At 33.9% G+C, this 23,709-nt stretch overlaps 2 long non-coding RNA genes across 4 annotated transcripts in view; one reads left to right on the top strand and one right to left on the bottom strand.

Annotated features, from left to right (window-relative positions):
- LOC101794071 (uncharacterized) overlaps positions 1-14,834 on the bottom strand; it is an 87,300-nt gene extending 72,466 nt beyond the window's left edge. For 2 of the 3 annotated variants that reach the window (XR_011812248.1, XR_011812251.1), the window contains exons 1-2: positions 14,335-14,834; positions 12,396-12,495 (exon numbers count right to left, since the gene is read on the bottom strand). This is a non-coding gene — a long non-coding RNA (uncharacterized lncRNA). The remainder of the gene's footprint in view (positions 1-12,395; positions 12,496-14,334) is intronic. The other variant, XR_011812250.1, reaches the window with a different exon arrangement.
- On the top strand, positions 11,899-22,941 carry LOC140003482 (uncharacterized). The gene is made up of 2 exons (XR_011812252.1): positions 11,899-12,184; positions 22,518-22,941. It is a non-coding gene; the product is annotated as an uncharacterized lncRNA (long non-coding RNA).
- Positions 22,942-23,709: the final 768 nt, after the last annotated feature.

The following is a 23,709-nucleotide window of genomic DNA, read 5'->3' as shown; positions in this document are numbered from 1 at the left end:
CATCTAAATGTAGCCTTAAATATAATGTAATAAGACACAGGTTCTAGCTGGGTTTGAAGTTCCTTTGACTCTTCTGCACAAAATCTGTTATCCATCCAAAGAAGCTTGCTTCTTTGCAAAACAAAACGTTTAAGACAACAAAAAGCAGCAGTCAAAAGTCATTATGACAAGCTATAATCAAATATCATCTTTTAGTTACTCAGGTATTTCAGTCACAGTTAAATTTTGAATTAAATGCTGCCTTCACAGAATCACAGAATCACAGAATTTCTAGGTTGGAAGAGACCTCAAGATCATCGAGTCCAACCTCTAACCTAACACTAACAGTCCCCACTAAACCATATCTCTAAGCTCTACATCTAAACGTCTTTTGAAGACTTCCAGGGATGGTGACTCCACCACCTCCCTGGGCAGCCCGTTCCAGTGCCTAACAACCCTTTCAGTAAAGAAGTTCATAAGTTTCATGTTTCTCAAGAAAGTCCCTGATGACCAAGATACAGAAAAGAAGTCTGACAGTGCAATAAAATAAAAGCAACTAAATAGGCATGTGTAGACCTATGGTAAAAATATCACGGATCATTGCATACTTTGTTAGCTATGGAGATGAAAACTGCCACGAATATATCAAAATATTTGAATATCCACAATTTTCTTTAAAAAATGTTTGCAGCAGGTTTACAAATAAACAGACTACCACGTTATTCATAATAAGCCATACATGTCACCAAGAAAGTGCTAAGTTTCTCTTTTAAGAACACTTGCTAGAAAGTTTTCCCTTTTCCTATAGGAAATAAGAAGACCAATGATGTATATAGAAATGCTTGACTTAGCTTTACTTATTAAGTACATTGTGGTGTTACCTAACAAAATATATAAGTTAAGCATGACTATGGTCACAAGCCTTGAACTTAAATATGTTTTTCCAGTATAGAAAAAATTACATTTTTTGTACAACATCAGTAGAAATGGTTGCTCCTCTGAACAAGTAGTGAAACTGAACTTTTCACTGACTGAAAACAAACAAACAAACTTGAATTTACAAGAATCTACTGGATCTCTAATATTAGACAAGTACAATTACTGGGTCATTCTCTATAGAATTCATTTATAGATGGAAGAATTCCTCTATTTTCTCACTACAAGTTATATAAGTGAAATTTACCTGTCAGATTATTCAAAATTAACCATAAAGAATGATTGGAATTTGGATGTGGAGCTGGAATCATTCACAGAACTACTAGTAGAATACTAATGAGAAATGTAAGCTGTGACAAAAAAAAAAAAAAAGAGGAATATCTCTATTATTATTGATTACTTCATTTCAGTACCCATTGGGCATTGCACCTACTTAACAAAGCTACAGGAACACTAGAAGTGCATTGGTTCCACAGCTAAAAATTGTCAATGTAAAAACAAAAGCTGAGCCCAAAACAAACATTATTATGGTTGCCTATAGTTCTTTCATAGCACATGCAAAACATGCTAATATTGGCATTATAAAAAATAAATAAATAAATAAATTAGAATAATTTTTACTTGCTAAACAAATTCTACTTTAAAAGCACACTAAACAGCTTCTTTGGCATAAGCACAGAAAGAACTACAACATTTTTATAGCAATCATTTTTATTCTCACAAATGACTGTCTGTACTTCATTTTGTGAATAAATTCAAAGAGATGTATGAAATAATGCTGCAAATTGTTGTGTGCATATGTAGAAGCTCTCCCAGAATATAAGAGTGAAGGAAAAGTTGAAAAATGATAATAATAACACTCTAAAAACCACAAATAAGATTTAATAGTACCTTAGTCTGAATTATCTGATGCACTGAAAAATATATGCAATGCTTACTTCACTTTCAGTGCCTGTTGCTTTTTTTAATAACCTGAAGAAGATATATAAAATTTCTAGAACATATATATATATATTTTAAATCTCATTTACCATTCTCTCTTAAAACTACCCAGTAAAGTTACACTTATTAGATTTAACAGCATGTATCACATCCAAGTATATGCAACTTATAATTTTAAATGCAAATATTTACTATAAGCATAGCTGCTGAGAAAAAGAGGGAGGGAAGGAGATTAAATCAACTCTTAGCCTCTAAGCACTGTTCTGACAACTACATCCTGCAAGATACCAACCATTGCCCCCAGTTTGGTAAACTTTGTTAAAGAGATTTACTTTTCTCCTGCCGCAAATGTTATAGCCTTGACTAATGGAGATGCATTTAAAGACACAGAAAAGGTTTGTGCAAAATCTCATAAATCTTCAACTGTGGCAGCCAGAGAAAGAGATTAGACTTCTATTCTGCACATCTGAGAGTTAAACAGTTTAAACTACTTAGATATTCTGTTACCAGATTTACTTTTAAAACAATTTCCTGATCTATTATTCATTTATTTATTTATTTTCCCAAAGCCTAAATTACATTTGCTCCTTTGGTTATTAGCAGTCCTTCTAACTTTTGTTTATCTGTCTAAACCAACAGGCATTGCTTTCACCAGTAAATAATATCCTTTCTCTCGTTCTTCTGTTTGCTGAAAAGCTGACTCATCTCACTGAGGTCTAGGCAACTATATCACGCTAATAGACCACTCCACTTATTCAACGATGTTTGGTTTTTAAGAAAGAGAGCCTGCAACTTTTCCTGTTGGGATTTGTCTTTAGGCACCTACAAAATGATGTGTTTTGCTCTGCACATGGCTATATGTGTTTATGTATTCTTCCTCTCCCCCACACCCCCATTTTCTTCAAGTTCCTACTCATAAGAAAAGTTATTCTTATAAATTTCTGTCCATAGTGTGACCTTCCATGCCCAAACATATACTTGTCTAGTCAATGCTTCATTTTTACTTGAAAAGATCTATTATATATTACCTAATATTGTAAAGCAAGAGAAGGCCTTGCCTAAATCACAATTTCTGTGTTTTGGCAGAAATAATGCTATCTGTGATGAAATTCATTTCAACAATACTACTCTTGTCAGAACTGTAAGAACACAGAAGGAATTCTATACAATAAATATTCTTCTGAACTTCTAAAGAAAGTGGAAGTAAACACAGACTTCCTACACAGCACCAGGCACATCATGGGTTTTCTAAGTACCGAATCACCTTTACACCCACGTTTCCCAGTGAGCTCAGAACATGATGCTCAAATGTTTGGACATAAATGACTAGTAAAAGTTTTGACCGTATAATTTTTTTTATTTTTAATCAAAACAGCAAACAAGTGCCCCCCATCCTGATCGTCACTTATCATCCACTCTTATTGCAAGATGGTAAGTATACAGAAAATCTGTTCATTTTAATTTTGTCAGGACTGCTTATCCCACTAAAACATTCAATTTCTTTGGTGCAGAAGTTTCACTGAATTTTCTACTCCACCTTTCTCTCATAAAAAAAAAATAATAAAAAATTAATATGCTTATAAGACACTATCACAATTTTGGCTGACAAAGACATCAGAGTCATTACAAAAAACAATGGCCTTACAATGATATTCCATGCAAAACTAAATTTATTCACTGCAAGATTAGATTATTTTTTTTTCCCCTCAGATACTCATGTACTCTTGGAAACAACCTGAGAACAGTTTGAGTACAAGAGTTCTTGGAGGTTTCCGTGAGCTGTAAGTAGGAGCTGAATCAAAGAAAAGAAGTTTCTCTTCACAGCAGAAACCTTTAGATCTAATATAAGGTTATAATAATCTTATTCTGATTTATTTGGTACTTGATGCAGTAAGATGGATATGAATGTGTTTTCCCACACTTTTACTACAGCAGATGTTACCCTAGTTTTAGTTGTTATTCAAAATCTTAAGGTCTATTTTATTTAAACTGTACTAGGTTTATGAAAGCAATACAGACTGTGAGTTGTCCATGGACCATCTCCCAGGGAAGCCAGTTCCTAGGCCAGCTTCTTTTTGTTATGGAACAATCCCAAATACAACCTAAGAAATAGCTATAATCTAGTGCACTCTTCATGTGCATTCTTCTCATGTGGCAAGTCTTAATCTTGTTCATTGCTTACTCACGGGATAGTACATTAAGAAGTTGTTTTTTTTATTTTCCACCTCCAAGAAATCTAACAGCAATGATGAATACAGAGGCCAAAGGTCCCTTGGATAATTCTCTGAACCTGCAGGCTATTGCTCCTTGCCATCATGCAAAGATTGTGTGTATGATCTATTGCAGATAAGATGCATGCAAAAACAATTCATGTGCATGACTGTTTAAACAAACTTGAATCTATAGTCACCATTAATAATGACAGCCACCACATGGAGGTGCCTAAGGCATTCTTCACAAAGGTCAGTCACAAAGCACATTCCAATTCACTGCTTTTTACTTTTGCCGTTGCCTTCTAGCACAAATCCAATTACTTCTGTTTTGTATGTCAGTATCTTCATCAGCAACACACAGCAGAAAGCAAAATATACACAGGTGACACTTTCTTAGCTGTAGGCAGATCTGATTAATAATGCAGGGCTGAAATCAACTTCCTTCTTCATGTCAGGAAGACTTCCTATGTAGCAAAAAATTCCCTTTCTAATGCTGTTAATTAACATTGCAACCATCACTGAGCATGCTGAAATCTAACGCACTTGTTAGGCTCTAGTAGCCATCCATCCATGTCCTATTATCCCTGTAAATATAATTACATATGATTTGATATTAACAACCACATATTTATCTATTTAGATAGGAAATGCACCTACTGCTGTAGTACTAGCTAGTCAGAAACGTTCCTGTTTACTTCAGTAAGGTTGCATGTATATAAGTAAGAGGATTTTAAATATAAGTTCATAACTTAAAAACATGACATTTGAAAACACTTGTGATTTTGAACAATACTGAGAAAAATGATTAATACTGAAAATGTTTCTTCTTCTTGCTAGCCACATTTCTCACATATACAGCCATAACGAATTAAAACATCCATCGGTATAAACAAGTTGTTAAACAAAGCTCCAGTTAAAATTAACAAGCGAGGAACGTTATTTCAAGCACACTGAAATTACTGTCAATGTTTAAAAAGTTCTAATGCCAATAAGTGAGATCCTGTGGTTTTTCTTACTCCATGTACAGACCTGCATATGAAGCATCAGATTACTGGACTGATTAATAGAACAATAACAGCAAAATGAATTATTATTTTTTTTAAAGTTCATTTTATAGTATCAGATAAGTATAAAAATCCAAGCCATAGGGAAAAAACAAACAAAAAAGGCATGGAAAAAAATCTGGATGGCAAAACAATCCAACTGGTTTCAATCATGACAGCATTATTGGTGCCCTCAATGGAGCCACCCGCTCACCCGATCTGCAGATTTTCTCTAGCTCTCTGCATGCACAGGTATAAGCCAATCAGTTGCCACACAGCAAAAATGTATGCAACAAGTTATCATGCTTCGCAACCAAACAAGCTTGGCATTTAAAAGATTAATTGCTTATCCACAAATGCAGAAAATAAAGGCCTATTAAAAAACCCCTATATCCACAAATACCGTTTTGCATGATTTTCTTCAGGTCTTTGGCCTTCTCATTTACATAAATTTATGCAGAATCAGAATTGTGATTCCCAATTTCCACAGCCTGTCATTACATAATTAAATATATATATATGTATATGTATATATATGTATATGTATATATACGTATATATTTTTTTTTCCTGAACTGGGTGTGAAATGCTAGTTGTCTTCCTTGATTTCACACTGGTTAAGTGGAGCAAACATGTTTTGGTTCATCCTTTTCTTATTTTCTAATTTTAGACTTTTCCAGTTCACATAACAATCTTCAAGAAACAGGTACATTCAAATTAATATATTTGCATCATGTTCCTGATTTTTTCCCAAAGATATGAACTTCCAGTTTTAAACCGTACCCTCAGTTAAGAGCTTAGATTGTCAGCATTATGCAAGCCAAGATAAATTATAAAACACACTGTTAACAGTGAATAACTACTCCTAGAGTAGCATTTTGTTAAAACTTAGTAAACCTGAATACTTCCTTCCTGAAAGACTGTGTACTGAACTATATGTCCCCCAAAACATTTGTGTGTATACTTAAATACACACACACACACACACATATATATTCTTAAGCAAAAAGTGTTTTAGGATGAAAAGGTTAAAACATCCAAGAGAGCATTTGCGCACTACTTAGTACTTAGATGTATTTACTAGCTTAGATGGTACCACTTTAGTTTTTGGTGCTAGCCTGAACTATCTTAGAAGTACTTGCTTTGACGGTACCACTTCAGTTTTTGGCACTATCCTCTAAACTCAAGGTCACACCATCCTTGTCAAAGCTCAAGCAGCATGGGTAGATCAAGATTATTACACTATTCATGAAATATGTATTAACACATTCCCTTGGACAAATTACAAGTGGAAATTATCTGCAAGTGAGCAGATGGACTGTAATATTTTGAAATAGAAGTGGTACAGGTTATAAGAATATGGGATCCCCACAAGTACATACATCTGCTAATATTCATACATCTAGGGTGGAGTTTTGAAACTACTTTTGAATTTCAATAGTAGTGGAAATCAGAAGACAATTTGACCTGAGCAATGCAGAACAATCCCATCCCAATAGATTAAAATATCTCAGAATTATAAATTGTGGTGGAATGTTGGGAAATTACAATAAATTCCTTTATGTTTTTCTAGCTAGCAGTTCTTATTTCCTGTATATATATTTTCAATAAGCTATTAGAAAAGAAGGAAAGTTTTCTAAAGTTTCTAAAATTTAATTGAAATATTTGTAATATTCCAAAATACATAATTATCATCACATATTTTTTAGCAATATAGAAAAGTGAATTTGAAGACCTACTCTAAGAATAATATTCCATTCATTAATGTAATGAGTTACATTATATCATCTAATTATTTTAGAGGCTGTTTATAAAACTTCCTCCAATGTACAAAAAATATTTTGAAAAGCTTATGTAAGCCTTATGTAAGAGTTTACAATAACATCACCAGCAAATAATGTATTTTCCCTTGGAAAATGTTGTTACAATAAATGTGCTTTATCAATAATGTACCATGAGAAACCCACTGTGTCTTGATTTAAATTCTTAAACTCATTTATTATTGACCAGATCTAGGATTAAAAAAAAAAAATTACTTGAAGCTGCATATGGCTACATTTGAAATAAGTTTTATATCTCTTCATATTCAAGCCATGCTGTTTATTTCACATATAAAAATAGAAGAAAAACACCTGCATTGTCTTACTCCCAAGATGAGGTCGGAATTCCTAACTTTAAGAATAAAATGTGTTAAATATCAGGCAGTATATATTAAATGCATAACCTGAACAGTCTTTATTTTTTACACTGCTACAAACAATCTGCAATTATAAATTAATAAATTACTTACATTAAAGTTATATTTTAATTTGCATCTCTTCTTTGGCTATTTAAAGAGTTAACATGTTGGATCAAGCTCATCTTGTAGTTCTGGTATTATATCCAAGATGAAATGAAAATAAGTGTTTCAAAGACATGTGTTGCATGTCCTGTATAAACCAAAACTGTGTAGTTTGGTTTACCAGTCTGCAATAACAACTACCTAATGTTTGACTTGGGCTGAAGACCAATGTTTGTAACAGAAAATATTTTGGAAGAGGTTTTAAACCTTACAATTCTGTACAAATGTTAACCTCTCTTCCACTGAGAAACGCATTGTTTACTATTACTCTGACTACAAATATCGGAGCTCCATCTAAGGATAAATTATTTTATATGTATTCCAAGCTAAAACTCAGTATTAGAACATCAGTATTTAATAGCAATTAACTTACAGCTATTAGAAACAAATAAAACATACACAGAAAGTTAAAATGCCCATAAAATTTCTTTCTGTTGCTGTTAACACTTTTCTCCAAGTTTAGTAATTTTATAGCAAAAGAAAATGCTAGGTAATGTGTAATTATATTTTGTGCATCTGTAACTGATGCACAAAACCGTGATAATTTGTTATATTGCATTTTTAGTAGGTATATAATACAATTCAATGAAGCAATTGAAATTAAAAATGTATATGCAAGACTTTAGTACTCAAAAGAGAACCCTAACTAAAACAAATCATGGTGTTGAAAATTTAAAGAGTTGCAATTACAGTGCCTTGGTGCTACTCAGATAATCCAAGGTTGTGAAACAGAGCCGCTGCAGTCATTTTTAGACGAGGGTTGAACATCCCAATGAGCGCTTTGAGGATGTAAAATCATGAGCAGACATTAGACATTTCATTCTTTAATTCTACTCTACATATGCAAGTTCAGACATAGTTCTTCCATTGAGTTTCCTAGGCTTATTATAACTGGATGTAACTCTTCAGGTCTATGTCTCCTGTTCTTTTACTTGAGTTGTAACTTGCCCTCCCATTCCTGCAAAACCTCTTCAGTGAGCTGATATTTTGCAACTGTGATCAATACAACCACAAGAAAGCTAGTTTCCTTTCTGAAATACCATATTCACAGTTCTGCTCCTTCTGTGCTCCTATTGGACCACAGACGGATCAGGCTGACAGAGGGCTGGGGTAACTCTGGACTAGAAAAACGAGATAACTTTATTTTCTGAGAGATTTTAGTCTTCACACGAAACCAATTTCACAGGCAGGTAAAATAGAAAAGTTGAGTTCTACAAACTACCAAAACACTACAGCTGGGATTTAACTGTCAAGATATACACACCTATAGCTCTGCTAGTCTTCTCAACTGCTGTAGAGTTGGAGAAAAATAGGTACCTTCTACAGCATGATTCATGTCATCCTGAAGTGAGTATCTTAGAATAAGACAAAGAGTCCCTACTTTTCAACTATAAAGGCAGCCTAAGGGACTAGTTCAAATGACATCTATTTCTCAAGTGACACCTACTTTATGAACATCTTCAGTTACACAAGATTACTCCAGTTCCAAAAATCAAAATTTTTCCGTGATCCAGATCAATAGCTTTCACCTTTCAAAGAAAGGTATTGGATCCATAACAATTTGAAGACTGAAGTACTTTATAGCCATACAACAGAGCACATCTGTAGGTATGCCTATTCCTTTTGATTACACGTATACATTATAGTATTTAAGCTCTTTTTTTTTTTTTTTTTGCCAGTGACAGACTAATTAATAGTGTAACCATATAAAACAATACTAAATCTGAAAGATAATGTTTCTTAATTAGAAAAATAAAAACCAAGCCTAAAAACTAAAAACAAACAAACAAAACCCACAAAGAACAAAACCAATCAGCATTCCCCAGGCTGTGATACTGTTTGAATGTCCAGGAATATAGCATATTGTCATAAATATTTTGAATGTTTTTTACTTTTTTGTGCACAGAACATGATTACAAACAGTCAAGATACAGTAGCTCAAAGAACACTTTATTAAGGCTTTATTAAGGATTAGTCTAGGCTACTTATAGCTGATACATAGCATTACTCTTTTTGAAGCTGTACCATAAGCAGCTCAGTAAGGCACATGTGAAAAGCTATTGCAAAGGAAAGTTTTTCTTTTTACAACATTGTCATCAAAATTTACTGGTATATAAAAAGTTCTAATTTGACAATAAGTTTTCTGCCTTTTTTACGGTATGCGATATATTATACAAATTACATTCACAGAGGAACTGGAAACACAATAATTAACAACTTAAAGATCTTCTAAATGCCAACTCTATTTCATGGGCTGACCAAGAACATTAAAAAGTCATGAAAGATGTTAGAGAACATATTCCCCAAGATTAAATTATTCCTGAAGGAAAGATTAAAGCAGTTTACAAGCCTGTATCTACTGCAAGAATATAGTCATGGAAAAAAGCCAACCAAAAAGGCAACACAAATTACAAGGATGAAAAAAAGAACGTACTACAGCACAGTCAAACAATTTCTGATACATTCCCCCTTTATTGGTTGATATGTAAATTCAATAATGAGGTAAGTATAAGTTTGGTTTTTTTTTTTAAGTGTAAGAAACATGAAGCGAATATTTGTTTTTTTAATCTTTTCAAAGAAAGTTTTCACTGCCTCCTCTATCCATACACCTTTAAGCCTTGCCAAAAAATAACAACAATAAATAAATAAAAAGGAGTTGTGTATCTGCCATTTTCCCTTAGAGTAATAGAGAGCCCTCCTGGAACAAACATCAGCATCATTGGCCAAACACAACAGCCGCAGCCTAATGCAACTAGTTAGTTCCAAGATTATTGGCAGCTAACTGGCCTATCAATTACAGGGGTAATAACTCATCCAGAAAATACAAAGCATTCAATAAAAGAAAGAAGCACAGATGCAGGACTATATGAGGGACAAAAACTAGATCATATTTGTTTTCTATGCAAACCTCATTACTGTCTTCCAGGTGTTCCTTTTGCTTACTTGACTTTAACAAATCACCACAGTCTGTTAGTAGATGTTCACATGAATAAAAATATTTGCTTTTACTCTAGCAAAATCTTACTTGAGTAATGACAAGTATTTACTGATATAGAATTTTGTGAACTTCTTACAAGTGAAAGTTGAACTCCTTCAAAGTCAATCACGGCTTACTTTTTACTCCATGTTAGTTAACAAACTGGGAAAATCATGTTGAAAATGAAATGCTTTCTTCATTAGGCTGCCTGAGCTTTCTTGAAGAAACAAAATAGTATAGTAGGAGTAAATATTGTTATGCCTAATAACAGTCTTACTAAATAAATAAATAAATAAATATCAATTACAATTTACCTAGTAATTACTAGGTAATTACTAGTAATTACCTAGAAAACTTGGACTAGCTTTTTCACACTCAGTCACTCAGTCTGAAAGAAAAGAAAGTTATTGGTAATACAAACTTTTGCTAGCTTCATGTAATTGAAGCTATGTTAAATACTAGCTTCTAGCGTTCCAGTGAACAAAATGGTCATTTGCTAATTGTATACCCTTATGTTGCTGATAAATAATGACTGCCAGTGAAGTGATTCAGCACAGAGAGTGCACAATTCACCCATCTTTCCCTCATTTGCAGAAGTGAATCTGTTTTACTCTCTATCCTCCTTGTGCAGGATACTAGACACCCCTGGGAAATACCCTGTGAACCTTTCTTGTACACAATTAAGGAAGGCCCCAGAAAACACTCCTGTGAAACAAGCATCTCTACAAACATTCTCATAATGGATGTAAGTAGAACAGTAACCACCAGCTTATTTGAAAGGATCCTCCCTTCCTGTTCCTGAACCAGTCTTTGAAAAACACCTGTGTGCATTTCTTATTCATTATTCATCACTGGGGAAAAAATATGGCCTCTGTTTCCTCAAATAAAAAACTGAAATTATGATATGGTTGCTTGTTTTTCCTGAGAAATCTTGCACATATGGAATGTCTTCCCACCTCTGAGGTCCCTTGGTTTGTTCAGCCCAGAGCACAGGAGACTTGAGGGGAGGCCTCATGGTGGCCTGCAGCTTACTCATGACGGAAGCGGAGGGGCAGGCCCTGAGCTCTGCTCTCTGGGGACAGCAACAGTACCCGAAGAAACCCGATCTTTCTGATCTTTTTCATCCCTTAACGTTATAACCCCAAACTAAAAGGTATACTGACACTGACAAATTCTGTAATAGTAACCGTAACACTCTTTTCTACTTACCTTTTAAACATGAAATACTAAAATCCATGCTAAATAATCTCACACCCATATGATGATGGAAACTTGTCATTCTTCAGGAGAGTAAGGCAGGCAGCTGGGCTGGGAACAACTGCAGCCATCCAATCTCAGCCTATCTTGGTATCTGATTTTAATCTACTTATATGCATGTTTTTCCAATACTTTAGATGAACACATTATGGCCTCTGGCACGTTTGGAATGATTACTTACCAAGACTTTCCCTTAAAAATAAAAAGGGAGAGGAGGGAACCACAAAGGTAGAACTTTTTGCATCCCTTTCTTGCTGTATGTGATAAATATTCCCAGTACTGGCTATGTTAAAAAAAAATCTACATTCTTCAAAAATAAATCCCCATGCAGCTGTCCACTTCACAGTGAAGGAAGGTTCTATGCCTATTCGGAGATGACCTTACAATGCATCTGACAATCTTTCTTAAATTCCACACAGCAGTAGTAGGCAGATGACATTCCTCTTAGCTCCAGGAAGTACAGGAGCTGAAATCCTGTTTAAATGCTGCAGAGAACGTAAGCACTCTTCTACTTCTACCTCTTCTCTAGAGTTGGATTTAATTTTACCTCTTTTCTATGGCTTCTACAATGGGCAAGCAGTGTGTATTCCAAACAGGGACTTTTCTCATTTAAGAGTCACTGAGAATGGTCAAAATTTTGTTCTTTAATCAATCAGTCTCTGCCACCTTTCCTGTCTACTGATATAATAAATGTCAGAAAATATTACCTTCAAATATACTGAAGTGAAGGAAAATCAGCAGCCATTGAGTTTATCTATGCTGACGTCCATTTCCACACTATATTTTCCAAGCTCTGCAGACACATTGCTGTGAAAATGATATTGTTATTGTTTGCCCTCCCTGACTAATGTTTAAAGCCATGATCACTATAATAGCACCAACGCTGTATAGAAAACAATGTAGATCAGCACTCTCTCAGTACTGGTGACAACTGAAAGAATAATTACCTTAATTTACCCACTGTCAGAGATATGCACACTTTATAATAACTGTAAGCATATATTCTGAAAAACATTTCTAACTCACAAGACAAAATCTTTGTTATGCCCTATGAATTAATTTCTCCAGCTGAGGTATGCACATGTATGTTCTACTTCTGACTTTTTAGTTCAAAGATACAATTACTTAGATATATGCCTGTAAATTATCACAATTCAGTAACATTTTATGAATCAAGAAATGTTACAAACTAAGCAGATAATGAAGATATTAGTATTTTGCCTGGAAAAAAGACTGACTAGTAATGCACAGAGTCCTGATATCCTACAGAGAGTTCTGAGATCAGCATTAAACAAGAGACTAGATCCATAGTAACTGGTAATTCTAGAGAATGAAACACATAGCCTGGAGTTAGTTATTTTGGATCTTTCATAGGAGATGTAACAAGGGATTTAAAACAGCATAGTAGCAGGTAAATCAGCTAACAAGTTGTATTGAAGAGGACTGCGTGAGTGCCAGATAGGAAAATCAAAACTACTCAGTCTTGCTGCTGCAGCTTCTTTGTCCTCCCCAACTAGTGTTTGTAACTATGATGTGGCTACTGTACGTACTTTGAAATCAGTTGATTGTGGATTATTTTCCATGATTCCCAAACATATGCATTTCCTCCAAAGAGGCAAAAGGTGCAAGTGTTCCACAGCTGTGATTTTTGTTGAGCTCATTGTGTAAGTCAAGGTCTGTTTTGTTGGGCATTGTGACACTGAGCCACTTCAGAAAAAATAACAAGGATCAGTGACTAGTCCAGCTATGCAGGCACCAAACCTTTTAGCTTTGAGAAGCAGTTAGAGGAACACTCAACAGAAGCGTGAATGCTCTACAACCTCATAGTCTTAAACATCACAAACAATATTGACTTAAACATTTACCAGCCTACATGGAAGAGATATACCCACACAGATTCTTTATAGTAGTACTGGAAAATGTACGGGTATACTAATTTAGACACCCTACTCTGAAAATCACCACTATGTTGGACAGTCTGTATCATATAATCTTCAAAAACAAGCTCAAGAAAACTGCTTAAATGGTCAAAATGAGGCTTTCCTTTCTGCTAATATTTAACTTACAGAACTTTTTGTTCATAGCACATTTTGTTTTCCCTATTGTCTCTGCACATATTTGTCATTAAGTACAGCAGTTCATCCATTTTGATTATATTCAGATCTCCACTCATCACCACACCTATCTAATCTGATTAGCATAAAGTGATGAACATTACTGTCATTAAATATGACTAAAAGGCCTATCAGCTGAATAACCTTACTTGACAAATAAGGATATTTAAGAAAAAAAAATCTGTTCTTTTCTACCATGAGCTCCTTAAGATTTCATGTTCAAATAATCACCGTACAAAACGGCAAGGGATAAATTATCAGTATGATATTTCAGGAATTTGATTCAGAGCCTCTTGTAATAAAATAGCCTTAAAATCACTCACTAACATGTCTAAAACACATAAACAATCTGTGGAAATTATTTCAAAAGAGAGGCTGTATCTAGAAAAAACAATACTAATTTTCAGAGTCATGGGTGAGGCAAATATCATGAGCCCATGGGAATCTAGGCCCAAGCACCTCCTCCCTGTCCTCTCCCTCTGCCCTTGGTGCTCACGGGACTGACTGTTTCTCCCTTTTTTTTCCTCAGTACCTGGGAAACATTTTCACCTTCTTAAATGTTTTCACGGTTTGGCTGGTGGCCTCAGCTGTGGTGTCTGTGTCAGTTGGGGAACCGGCTGGAACTGGCTGTATCCAGCACAGAGTAGCCTCTGTCTCCTCACAGAGGCCACCCCACAGCCCTCACTAACAAAACTGCACTGGGGTGCCCAATATATATTCCCCAATGATAAACACTAACCAAGACAAAGTAATGACTTCTAGCCTTTTTTGCCATTGCCATTGCCATTTTTGCCATTGCCTTAACAAAGGGACAGTAGTTTAGTTGCAAAAGTGCTGGCAGCTCTGCTCACTTCTAGTGAAGCTGGCCTGCCTGTGCAAATGGCGGACAGGCAGAATTACCAGTTGTTTATGTGCTTAAAGATGAAGAGAGGCAACACAGCTTTCAAGGATTTTTAAACACCGAAATTCTCACCATTTTAAAACTCTCTATTCGTCGTTTATATGTAAATGCACATAAAAGTTTTTGCTATTTTAGACATGCAACGTAACTTTTAAAAATGAAGGTATAGTTTTGATAAATGCAAAGACTGGGTAAGATAAACAAGAAGGTATGAGGGTAAAAGCACTGTAGAATTTAATTTACTGAAATGAATAAAGAATGTAGGTTTATGGTTATCAAGAATAGGTCTATTTAAAGATAAATACAAATGAAATAATTAAAATATTAAATTGGAAAGTGAGATGATCTTGCCTCCCACAAGAACGGGGGAAAAAAATCATTAATTTGCATATGAAGAATGTTTTGATTGCCACAACATAAGAATTCCCTTGTTAAGATGTGAGAATAATACATTTAAGGCCATATGAATGGTCATGTCTTTTAGCTACTTTCATTAGCAATTGTTTAAAAGAATCAATTTAATTTTTATTTTTTTTTTTAAGGCACATTAGATGACAGACACCCCCAAACAGAATCTGGAAAAATATTCTGAACATAAAGCACCTGAACTGATTTTATGTATGAATGCTTGAGCTAGCAAATAAAAGTTATATTTTAGATTCAGGGAAATCACATTCATAGAGAGCAAGGATTTGAGCAATTTTAAGATATTACAACCCTGAGTCAGCAAAGCAGTTAAACAGAGAAAATCAACACTGGTTTCAATCTGCTGAAATACATGACTTAAAGTTCTCTTGGTGTAAGTGTGATCACTGGGATTGTTCATAGATGCTTAGCTGAACAGAAGTCTTTATTAGGAATTTTAGGGACAACAATTTGGACAGAATCCTTAAAATGATGAAACTTAGTAAAAAGAAGTTTTACTCATAGGAAGCTTCCTCCTTGAAGGATATACACTTAAAATACCATTTCATTTTAAGGTTGATAAAAGGGACATACCCTTTATAAGTCAAATATTTACTGTGTATGATAAAAAATCCATGCAAAATGGCAGTCTGAAATGTAATCCCAATGAAAGTATATCGGAGTAAAAATGGATACAGGTCCAGATAACTGTTGAGATTAGTTATGAATTCACAAAAAAAAAACCCTCCCCAAAAGCAATAGCAAGCTCACCAGTGAGGAAGCCATGCTGTGAAATTGGACAAATATAGATGAACCAAGTTTTATGTTAGTAACATTATCTGTATAAAATTAGTTCATCTGAATATATGATTACTGTATCATTTCATATAATTCAGATGAAAGAGAGACTCAGATGACCAACTTTTTATTTGAAGTCTCCCTGTGTTTGCTAAATGAGGGTCGTAGATTAAAAAACAAACAAACAAAAAACTTCAAAGTCTATTCAGCATATAATAAGACTTAAGTTCTAGCATCAGATGCCAGACTCAAATTTTGTTATATGCACATTTTAACTGACCCAGAACAAGAATCAAAATTCTGTTCTGCACAGCTGGTGCAATGTAATATTCTTTTACTACCAAGAAATATGTGTGAACGCAAAAAGAACTCAATGACTTATTAATATTGTTCCTTTAACATTTAGACTTTTATGAGGACATCCAGAAATTTCAATAGAAGTATAATAAAAAGTTTTATATTTGGCATATTACAGAATAGTAAATGTAACAGGCTAACCTTAAGCAAAGATGAAGGATGCAGATATTCTGGCTTCATCTGCTCAGACTTCCTACTGTGTTACTCACACGTATTTGCTCCAAGTTAGGATGCTAAACTCACTTTAAAGTGAGTTTTTATTTTGATTCTTTTTCTTTTTCTTTTCTTTTTTTTTTTTTTTTTGTCCTGAATCCAAAGCTAATAAAAAATTAGAAGGTTTTTTTTTTTTTTTTTGTTTGTTTGTTTGTTTTTTATTTTCTTTTTACTCTCCCAAAATACAGAAACACAGCCAAGGGGAATGTAGGACATGATAAAAGAAGGTTTGAGATTTCCTACTTCTAACCACTCTATCACCAATCTATTAAAAGAATATTTATTATGCTATTTACAGCACCCTGTGCATTATATTTAGGGTGTATTAAAGTGCTTTGCAATGTTCAGTCCAAGATTTAAGAAACCTGTAAATGAAAGAGGACCATAATTATATATTTAATTTCTCTCTCTCTCTCTTCTCTCTCTCTTCTCTCTCTCTTTTTTTTTTTTTTTTTTTTTTTTTGTAGTTTTGAAGGTCTGTTTTATGTTCTTCCTTCCCTGTAAGCTGGAAATATAATAATTTGGCAGAGGCCAGAGAGTATTTTTACATGGTCAAGTGATACTCAAATCCATTCAGTGAATTTAGCACTCATTGAGAAAAAAAAAAAGAAAAAAAAAAAAAGAAAAAAGCAATGTCTTTATCATCACTTCAGTTATTAAGACTGCCTATCTACCATTGATGGCCATGCTGGATACTATTACAGTGCTTAACTCTTGTTTGGAATGACATGAGGATAGGACCAGGAGAATTAAGTGCCAAAACTTAAGTGCCCAGACTGAAAGTAAAAAAGTCTTAAGTCCAGATAGGTTTTATTGTGTTTTATTGCTAGAATGTGTGTCCAGAAATATGCAAAGAACTCTGATTTGTTGAGTGTCTTGGCTTTTACTAAAATCAGTAGCACATCTTTCATAATTGGGTCTGGGGCCAAGTCCTTCTTAATTTGATGAGTTTATTTTAAACAATGTACTGCAAAAGTTAAATTCATCATAGTCATTATTAATTGTTCATTTTCTGTTTAACATTAATAACAGTGTTTAGCATAAAAGTATTTAAAAAATGAATTGCAGGGAAAAAACCCTCTATATTATATGTGGAAGAGAATATAGGTAATAGCTAAAAAAACAACAACAACAACAAAACAACCTTTTCTAATTGTTGATGTATAAAAACTATCACATACTGTAAATAAAAAGATATAACTACTCCCCTCTACTGTTTTCTCAGAGATTTCAGTGTTGGAGATCGATTGATTGCTCTATCTATCTATCTATCTATCTATTTCTATTTATTTATTTATTTATTTATTTATTTATATGTTTAAAACAACTGATTTATGAGTCTGGCTCCCAGTCTAGGCAGATACTGCTGAGTCACAAAATAAATTGGTGAAAAATGTAAAAGATGATATTCAAAATTCTAATTAATCTGAATGTGTCACATGCAAAAAAGTTATTTCTCTCTGCATTGTAATAAGTAAATAAATTAAAGCTTATAAGAAAATCCTACCTTTAAATCCTTTTTTTACTTTCAGTTTTCAGTCTCAGATTTGGCAATCAGTTACCATAGCAGATGCATCCTAATGACCCATTGCTGATTTCAGTGGGTCTTCAATATGAACTGGCTTCCTGTATCATGGCTAGAGCTGCACCTATAACAAATATTTCACTTTACTATCCATTTCAGCAAATGAAAATGTAAGAACGTAAACATATGTATTTGTGTCAATGAGCAGTATCTACAACAAGCTACATGAGTTTCTCCAGTATGTTAGCATGCACCATTCATTAAAATTGTCTATGTTCTCTTGCACATGCCATTGCAGACTGCAGATGTGCTTGAGCTTAGATTTTATGCAAGAAAATTTAAAATATATCTGCAAAGTGAAAAGCAACAATAAAAATATTTACATAAAGCATAAGTTAATGATTTAAATAAATAATGAGGCTATAATAATACTGTTAAATCTTTCTAAGAGGTACTTATCTTCAGAGCTGTAAATGTCTGTGCAGCTTTTAGTAAAAAGGCAAAGAGTGAGAAAACAATATAGACATTGAGAACTTTGGATACTGGTTAGTTCACTTCAGATTTACACTGTAAATTATGACACATGACAGAATATTTTAACTTGATTTTCCTCTAATTTAACTGCTGTTCCTCTCACAATCCTACTGAAGAACACCTATGCATGCATGCTAAAATGAAGGTGCTTTAAGCTAAACTTTCTCACATTGTGTATTAGGTGAAAAAAACAGTATTCATGCCTCTGTGAATCAATAGAGTGTCACTGAAAATATCAAGAGAAAAAAAAAAGAAGTCTTTTCAAACCAGAATATTTTAAGAGGAAGCGGGAGAGAAAGAACGAGAATCATAATCCTTTATGCTCAATGCAGAGCATAGACACAGAGAAGGGTACAGAATGCTGATGACTGCATTTATGTCCCAGGAGCAGTAGTTTGTTCCATGATTACTTATGCTTGCAAAATCCCAGCCCATAAACTGATATTTTCCTAAAAATTGCATTTGATAAGCACTAGATTCCAGTAGTTGTCGCTAAATAACATTGACTCCATTGACCTCCTATAAACATCAATGGAAAAATTTCCAATGACTCCACTGAGAAATTCCTTAGCACTACCCAAGCATAAAGGATGGCACTTCTAAATAATGAAGCTATTGACCTTGAGAGTTGCTAGATATTTTCACCGTACACTTAATATACAATGTAATCTGAACAGTTACTGTAATATTGCCCCATAGCCTTTTATGTATATTTCTGCCACAGTTTATTATTATTATTATTTTTAATTTGAAGCATCCAGTGCAGTCAAAAATTCATATATCTGTTATTGCTTTCACTAATTGGCCTATAATTCCAGCGGGGATTGGTGATGAATGGAAAGAAAGAATTAACAGCAGGAGGTTCTGGTACAGGGCACGAGTGTTCTGTTATATCAGTATCATGCTATTCTCATAATCAAAACACCAGTCAGGTTTTAAATTCAACAAGTATATTATTTCTTTATCATTTTGACCCTATGACAATGTAATGTTTCTCTTAATTTAACTGTACATGATACCTTTACAGGGGTCATGGGAAAAGAATAATCATATTTAAAATATGATTATTTTATATACATCATTCTTGGGCTGATTTTTTTTTTTTTTAATTCATTTTTTGTTTTGCTTTCTCCAATGGACAGTCTCTGTCATTCAACTCAATGAGCTGCTAAGATCCACTGGAAAACGTTAATTCTATTCCTTTGAGGATTATTTTCTCATGGCTGATGATAGAGAAACCTTTTACTGAGCCACATTTGCAGACACCAGCTCATTTTTTAGGACCTATGAACTGATGGATATAGCTATTTATTCTAATAATATAGGCTCACTGAACAGCCAAAATCCAGAAATAATTTCACACTCTAAATTCCATTTAGCATATGGTTAAATAACTGTTGTGGTCAACAGAGATTTTGCACATACAAAGAACATATGATAAGCAAAGCAAGAACAAAGAGCTTTGAAACAAATACCAATTTGTTTGTTTTTCTGCTTTTCATTAGTTGTTAGAGATGAGAATGAAATTACCATGTATAGGACAAAACACATTTCGTGATCCTGGAAGCAGATGGCAATGTAAATGCTGTTAGTAACAGGTGAAAATTGATGATTCATGTAATATGTAACGTGTTACGAAAACATTGAACTTATCCAGTTTAATTGGGTAACATTTACTGTCCTTGAGATTGATGTCCATGGAATGACAATAAACTATATTTAACAAAATGTAAGGAAGGTAAGGTCTCTGCTACAGCTTATGAACCAGTGATGTGATCTAATGACTGATAGTAAACAATCTGTAAAAAACAGTGATCGATCAAGCTGTTTGGTGTCTTCAGTCTTGTTTTCATTCTTTCTTTCATGATCATTACTCCCTGAGGTTTCTTAGAAGCCTGGTTTGATAGTCCTCACTAGTACACTCTTGTGTCAGCTGTTTGAATAATTTAATTTTTATCTTTGTGTCACTGTTGGGAAATAGTAGAAAATGCTATATACTGACATATTTTGATATTGGAAAATTTTCAAATAGAGATTGTGTTCATGGGTTTGTTTGATCATGACAAAATTCATCTGACAGATGAATGAATGCTGCTAGATTTATTATGATAAACACTTTTGACCCTGGATAGAAATAGAACTGCAGCACAGGTTCCCAGTATCCTGAATACCAGAGAACCAAATCATCTGTGTAGTAAACTTTAGATGAATTATGAAAATGTACTTTGCTTGAATACATATATTGAAACACAGGACCTGAACTTTGATATTCTCATGCTATTAGTATTGCTGAAAATACACATTGACGTAGCCATAATACAGTGGTCATAGTTAAATCACTCTTCTGAGGATTTTGTGATTTGTGGACAAAACAATAACTTTTACATGCTATTATCATGAATGTTTTTGAACGAATCACAGCTTTCAGTATTGATCTCACTGCTGTGGACTGCTTCAATTTTGTACTCCTTCCCTTTTCTTAATTATTTTTTTTTCTTTCACTACATTTCAGCCCTTGTTCCCCCCCAACTTCTTCAATTTCATTCCATCCTGCATTTCTTCTTATAAAAATCTCACTCAGGTTTTATATATTTTAGTGTTTTTTTTTTTTGTTTTTGTTTTTGTTTTTTAATGCACTGCTATAGATTTTGCTTGTTCCTGTTTACTACTATATATAGTTATGGATGCAGGTGAAAATGGCTGTCACTCAGCCCACATTTAGAGTCGGGCTTTGCTTAAAGTCTATGCAGGTGGGCAGCCAGAAATTATTTGTTGGCAAGTATTGTGTCGGAGACTGTCACAAACTGACATAGTAATAAGCTTATTTCCACCCAAATGAGCTCATTACCTCCCCCTCATCCCAACTTTAGGATTATTCATGTATCACTTAAAGTACTCTGTGTTTGTTTCTGATCACCCTTTGGAGATTTTTAAATTTACAGCCATTGCCCTGTATAAGCAAAAAGTTGAGGGTAATTGGTAATATCTCAGATCTGGGTAAAGTGTCTGCCAGTCACTTAACTTTTGTGCAATATCTGACATACAGTAGTGAATCAGTCTTTCATTTCACCTAACATAATGATAAGATGTCATCAATAACTAAATGTAGTATTTTATCAACTCTATCTAGCGACAGTAAATTGATTTTGAACTGCAGGATGTCAAGGCTTAAAAGACAATAAAGCTTAAAGCTTTCACAGATTTGTAAGTGGATTGAGAGGTGATCTCAGGGCAACAGCAGGGTACAAAGAGTGGACAAGGGCAAAGTGTGTCTTTAAAAAAACATCTTGACTTAGAAAAAAAGGAGTATATGCATCACGAAACCATCAACTGGAACGAAGATGTAGGACCAGAATTCAAAGTAAACAGAAAGACTCTGAACAACATTTCCTAGTATTGACAAGATATTAATGATTACACATTAACATAACATATTAATATAATATATTATAAAGATGCTAGTCTTTCTAATAAAACTGCAGTCTCTCTCTTTTCCCCAACCAGTCATGAGCTTTATTCAAGAAATGGTAACTTGGCAAATAATACAAATACATTCAATTATAAAACAAGGAAACAATCTCACTTTCTTTGATATGCATAGCAAACTAATTAGCTGCTGTAGCGGGATTTTGCATGTTTATTTCCTGTTTAATAAAAAGCTGACACAGCGGTCATTAGCATCTTAGGATGTACTCAGATTAATATGCAAAGCATACAAAAATTATCATAATAATTATGTTAGAACAAACAGGATACAAAATGTTTAGATGAATTTAACTCAGTAAATAAATCCATCTTTACATTAACACACTAACACAGACAGTTGCAACATTTTCCATCATGTAATATACTCTAATAAATTAAATACATCTTGGATTTGTCCTCACATAGTGCTCAATTTAAGATTATCAACTCTACTAAGAAACTAGCTCTCCAAAAAGAGAAATCTCTAATGTTGTACAATATATTTTTTTCTCCCTAGAATGCTTTTGGCAATTCCCAAGTCCTCACATAGGGAATAAAGAGGAGAAGGTGAAAGTAGCCTCCTAATAGGTACGAGGCTTAAATGACAGAAATAAGAGGAAACGTAGGAGTATCCTGAAGAAAGAAAGAAAGAAAAAAGACTGGAGGAAGGATGCACAGGACATGCAACATGCAACTGAAGTCCTTTCGTTGGGATGTTTGGAACATTTCCAGTGTTCTTCCCTTATACAAAGCATTGGATTACCAAAAGAGAAGGTTCATCTGCTTCTCCGAGGAGAGACAGACCATCCAATCTACCCTTGGAGTTCTTAGACAGTTAATTTGATTTAAATCTAAAGAAACATTAGCTCATTTATGTCTTTTCATTTATGTTTTTAAGCATCTTATTTTGTTCCAAACATAAAATAAAATGCGTGAAAGTATGATTAAGGTTGCCCAGGTAAAAATCACCAACTTTGAAATCTAACCATAGCTTTTCACCAGCACAAAGCTTTCCCTTTTATAACAGCAAGAAATACACTGAGGGAAAAAAATTAATATATATATATATGTGTATGTATATATATATATATATATGTATGTATACAATGCCAACTCAATGTTGGAATTCTAGAGCAAATTTAGTATTGTTTTGTAATTTCACTTGGTTTTCTTTAAGTAAGAAGTAAGGAATGGGGGAGTGGAACTACCAATGGAAATTCATGATCATCTTTCTTTGCCTGCAGTTTTGTCCAAGGTTTTTATGTGTTTCTTGGTTGTGTTCCTTCCAGCTTCTGTAATAGGCATTCCTGTTTTCCCCAGACTCAGGTGAAAGTGCTATGCAATAATTTTTTAAAATGAAGTTTAGCATTCTTGCTCACCTACTTATAAAACCTTTTCCCCAAATGTTACTTTACTTTTTTAGTTTCAATCCTTTTCATTCCAGAAGTATAAGAATGATGAGAGACCATGATGAGAAGTAGCTCACTGGAATGAAAAGTGCAGCTAGATGTGTGAGCACTGGAACTATTTTCACTTTCTTCACATATAGGCTACACTTATTAATTAATAATCAGATCTGTTTTATCTTTCAGTGAAAACTCACTTTCAAGGATAATCTTTCAAACTGTTCCTCTTAACTTTCCAGATACCTCTTTTACAGAAAAAAATCTTGCTTTGTGGCCACTGTGTAGCATGACCTTGTATTCACT

The sequence above is a fragment of the Anas platyrhynchos genome, chromosome 12, assembly GCF_047663525.1.
Source record: "Anas platyrhynchos isolate ZD024472 breed Pekin duck chromosome 12, IASCAAS_PekinDuck_T2T, whole genome shotgun sequence".
Lineage (NCBI taxonomy): Eukaryota > Metazoa > Chordata > Aves > Anseriformes > Anatidae > Anas > Anas platyrhynchos.
Note: the sequence above shows the minus strand (reverse complement) of the source record. Positions and strands in the feature narration are given on the sequence as shown.